At 46.1% G+C, this 5,000-nt stretch overlaps 1 protein-coding gene across 1 annotated transcript in view; it reads right to left on the bottom strand.

Annotated features, from left to right (window-relative positions):
* The window catches only part of Pgant5 (polypeptide N-acetylgalactosaminyltransferase 5), an 863,494-nt gene that overhangs the window by 261,176 nt on the left and 597,318 nt on the right, over positions 1-5,000 (bottom strand). Inside the window, exon 2 of the mRNA XM_071683219.1 lies at positions 3,150-3,216. The gene's annotated coding sequence lies outside the window, so the exon portion shown is untranslated. The remainder of the gene's footprint in view (positions 1-3,149; positions 3,217-5,000) is intronic.

Below are 5,000 nucleotides of genomic sequence, written 5' to 3'. Positions count from 1 at the left end.
GTGTCCCCCACCCACAGCCTAGCTGGTCTGGTGTCCCCCACCCACAGCTTGGCTGGTCTGGTGTCCCCCACCCACAGCCTGGCTGGTCTGGTGTCCCCCACCCACAGCTTGGCTGGTCTGGTGTCCCCCACCCACAGCCTGGCGGTCTGGCGTCCCCCACCCACAGCTTGGCTGGTCTGGTGTCCCCACCCACAGCCTGGCTGGTCTGGTGTCCCCCACCCACAGCCTGGCTGGTCTGGTGTCCCCCACCCACAGCCTGGCTGGTCTGGTGTCCCCCACCCACAGCTTGGCTGGTCTGGTGTCCTCCACCCACAGCCTGGCTGGTCTGGTGTCCCCCACCCACAGCCTGGCTGGTCTGGTGTCCCCCACCCACAGCCTGGCTGGTCTGGTGTCCTCCACCCACAGCCTGGCTGGTCTGGTGTCCCCCACCCACAGCCTGGCTGGTCTGGTGTCCCCCACCCACAGCTTGGCTGGTCTGGTGTCCCCCACAGCTTCGCTGGTCTGGTCCATTGTGTAGGTACTTGTCCACTGCACTCTTGGCCTTCCCTAATCATCACAGATATTTACCATTATTGCTTATGAATAAGATAAATCTACTTTTACCTTTCCAGGCGAATCTGCTTTAAAGGAATTTTTTTTACACTTTATCTGATTAACAATCGGCTCCATCATTATCAGTTCCCCTTTACTCACTCTACTAGTCGTGGAAACTAAATATCTAACTTTAGATAATATATTTTTGGAGCTACGTCTCTCCCTTGTATATCAACTAACTGTTATATTTCTTTCTTGCATCCCCCCCTGATAATGTGATTATTACACGAAAGTGCACTTGGGAACCTGTCGTCTTTCATTTCCCCGTGGATAAAAAGGAATATATATATATATATATATATATATATATATATATATATATATATATATATATATATATATATATATACATACATATATAGACGCCATGACGACTCTAGGCAAGAACCTTCAACGAAAACGCTAATCCCATAACTTCTTACGTCTTACTCTTGTCTAAGTTGGATTAAATCAGTCGACTTAGTATAAACATTGCAAAGAGCATTCACTGGGGCACCACTTACTTATACATTCCCAAAAAAGATCATGAAATATATATATATATATATATATATATATATATATATATATATATATATATATATTTTTTTTTTTTTTTTTTTTTATACTTTGTCGCTGTCTCCCGCGTTTGCGAGGTAGCGCAAGGAAACAGACGAAAGAAATGGCCCAACCCCCCCCATACACATGTATATACATACGTCCACACACGCAAATATACATACCTACACAGCTTTCCATGGTTTACCCCAGACGCTTCACATGCCTTGATTCAATCCACTGACAGCACGTCAACCCCGGCATACCACATCGCTCCAATTCACTCTATTCCTTGCCCTCCTTTCACCCTCCTGCATGTTCAGGCCCCGATCACACAAAATCTTTTTCACTTCATCTTTCCACCTCCAATTTGGTCTCCCTCTTCTCCTTGCTCCCTCCACCTCCGACACATATATTCTCTTGGTCAATCTTTCCTCACTCATCCTCTCCATGTGTCCAAACCACTTCAAAACACCCTCTTCTGCTCTCTCAACTACGCTCTTTTTATTTCCACACATCTCTCTTACCCTTACGTTACTCACTCGATCAAACCACCTCACACCACACATTGTCCTCAAACATCTCATTTCCAGCACATCCATCCTCCTGCGCACAACTCTATCCATAGCCCACGCCTCGCAACCATACAACATTGTTGGAACCACTATTCCTTCAAACATACCCATTTTTGCTTTCCGAGATAATGTTCTCGACTTCCACACATTCTTCAAGGCCCCCAGAATTTTCGCCCCCTCCCCCACCCTATGATCCACTTCCGCTTCCATATATATCTTTCTTTCAAACTATTCGCCATTTCCCGCATTAGCGAGGTAGCATTACGAACAGAGGACTGGGCCTCTGAGGGAATATCTTCACCTGGCCCCCTTATTTGTTCCTTCTTTTGGAAAAAAAAAATATATATATCCTTGGGGATAGGGAAGAAAGAATATTTCCTACATATTCCCTACGTGTCGTAAACGGCGACTAAAAGGGGAGGAAGCGGGGGAGGCTGGAAATCCTCCCCTTCCGTTTTTAATTTTCCAAAAGACGGAACAAGTGAGGATATTCCCTCTAAGTCTCAGGCCTCTGTTTTTAAAGCTGGAAATGACGCATATGTGTGAAAATGTGTGCACTGTGGTTTCAGTGCATTATTACATGACAGCTTAGAGACTGAGTGTGAACAAATGGGGCCTTTGTTGTCTTTTCCTAGCGCTACCCCGCACACATGAGGGGGGAGGGGGTTGTTATTCCATGTGTGGCGAGGTGGCGATGGAAATGAATAAAGGCAGACAGTATGAATTGTGTGCATGGGTATATACATGTATATGTCTGTGTGGGTATATATATGTATACATTGAGATGTATAGGTATGTATATTTGCGGGTGTGGACGTGTATGTATATACATGTGTATGGGGGTGGGTTGGGCCATTTCTTTCGTCTGTTTCCTTGCGCTACCTCGCTAACGCGGGAGACAGCGACAAAGCAAATTAAATAAATAATATATATACATATATATATATATATATATATATATATATATATATATATATATATATATATATATATCCCTGGGGATAGGGGAGAAAGAATACTTCCCACGTATTCCCTGCGTGTCGTAGAAGGCGACTAAAAGGGGAGGGAGCGGGCGGCTGGAAATCCTCCCCTCTCGTTTTTTTTTTAATTTTCCAAAAGAAGGAACAGAGAAGGGGGCCAGGTGAGGATATTCCCTCTAAGGCCCAGTCCTCTGTTCTTAACGCTACCTCGCTAATGCGGGAAATGGCGAATAGTATGAAAGAAAGAAAGATATATATATATATATATATATATATATATATATATATATATATATATATATATAAATACACTCATATGGTTCCATTAAAACTTCGCCCGTAAAGATAGACTCTACATAAAGGGGGAAAACACATCTGTTCAAGGGCTATTTCTATTCCTAAAAGAGAGAGAAAGAGAGAGAGAAAAAAAAAGAAGAACGGATTTCACGTCGAAAACGCTCACCTTATTCCTCCTCCGCCTCCTCTGCTGTAGAACTACGGGTCTTGGCCAAAGGTACGATCCGGCCGATCTGGGGGAAAAAAAGAGAAGAAAACCTTTGAATTTTAATCTCAAATCATGACGGGGAACGGAGGGGAATGGTGATGTCAAGGGGCAGTCAAAATGCTAATCCAACTTTACGCTTGGGTCGAGTCGAACAGAATGTCATAAGTTCCACTTGGCAATGGCAGGGGACTTCTAGAAAACGGGGGTATGACAAGGGGGGGGTTCGTTCCGAGTCTAACTGTCCGTTCCACAGTAAGGAACACTGCTGTTTCAGCTCCTTGGGCACGGGGGGGAAGACCCTTGGGTATGATGATTCTTACTGATGGGTCACTGGTCAAAGACTAGGCCATTATAATACACAAGGATCCTACAGTAATGTTCAAGGGTCTTACCGTACCTTACCTTACCTTACGTATATCTTACGATGGTTTGGGAGGTCTTCTACCCTCCCACACAGCTGGGTCTGGGACCTTACCTTATCTTACGTTTACCTTACGATGGTTTGGGAGGTCTTCTACCCCTCCACAGCTGGGTCTGGGACCGTACCTTACCTTACGTATACCTTACGATGGTTTGGGAGGTCTTCTACCCCTCCACAGCTGGGTCTGGGACCTTACCTTACCTTACGTATATCTTACGATGGTGTCGGAGGTCTTCTACCCCTCCACAGCTGGGTCTGGACCCGTACCTTACCTTACGTATACCTTACGATGGTTTGGGAGGTCTTCTACCCCTCCACAGCTGGGTCTGGAACCGTACCTTACCTTACGTATACCTACGATGGTTTGGGAGGTCTTCTACCCCTCCACAGCTGGGTCTGGGACCTTACCTTACCTTACGTATACCTTACGATGGTTTGGGAGGTCTTCTACCCTCCCACACAGCTGGGTCTGGGACCTTACCTTACCTTCCGTATACCTTACGATGATTTCGGAGGTCTTCTACCCCAACCTTTGTGCCGTGTTACTCATCTGTTCAGCTATGCTAATGAAGGCCACAGCCTGGAAGCTTTCGTCAACACCAGATCCTGGATGCTGTGGTATACACTTCGTAGGTCCTTGTCCAGCCAGGCCTTCAAACGCACCAACCACATCTCCCACCTCCAAAATCCCTTAAATTCTTGACAAAAACCTAGAGGAAACTACCATACAACATGGGTGTGAGGGGTCTGCACAAAATCCAGACGTACCACACCGTCCTGGAAATCGTCCCGGGAGGCTAAAATATTAAATGAGTGGGAGAGAAGTTCCAAAGACCTTCCAGACCTGTATTATCTGCTTCATTTTTGAGAAGATGTTGCCCAAGTTGGGGAGTACTGCCTCTCGTGGCCTTCCAGAGCTGAGCTGGAAAAGGGGTCCTGGACCGAAACTTAAACCCACAAAGGAGCTCGTGAAGAGGTTCAACATCTCCCTGGACACTGCTGTTGAATTAGGACATTCCTGCTTTCACCTTACATTTTACGTTTCTGATCCATAGAGTCAGATGTCAGTCAATGTAACCCCGATTTAAATGAAGGGGAGTGTGTCACAATGTTATGAGAGTGAGTGAGTGTTCCACTGACTCTCCCTTGATGTTAGGAGGAGGGTGGAGTGGTGCAGGCCAGCTTGAGGGTGCAGTGGAGGGCAGTCAGGAGGCAGGACGGTGGTAGGGAGGTGAAGCGAGAAACAGTCACTTGGAGGATCACCTGATCCCACGGTTTGAAGCCGTTCCATCAACCCACAGAACCAAACTCTAATAAATTCACAAAGGCAAACGCGTACATGGACGATACATAACACACAACCTCACACACACACACACACACAGAAA

Source organism: Panulirus ornatus, chromosome 36 (assembly GCF_036320965.1).
Source record: "Panulirus ornatus isolate Po-2019 chromosome 36, ASM3632096v1, whole genome shotgun sequence".
NCBI lineage: Eukaryota > Metazoa > Arthropoda > Malacostraca > Decapoda > Palinuridae > Panulirus > Panulirus ornatus.
Note: the sequence above shows the minus strand (reverse complement) of the source record. Positions and strands in the feature narration are given on the sequence as shown.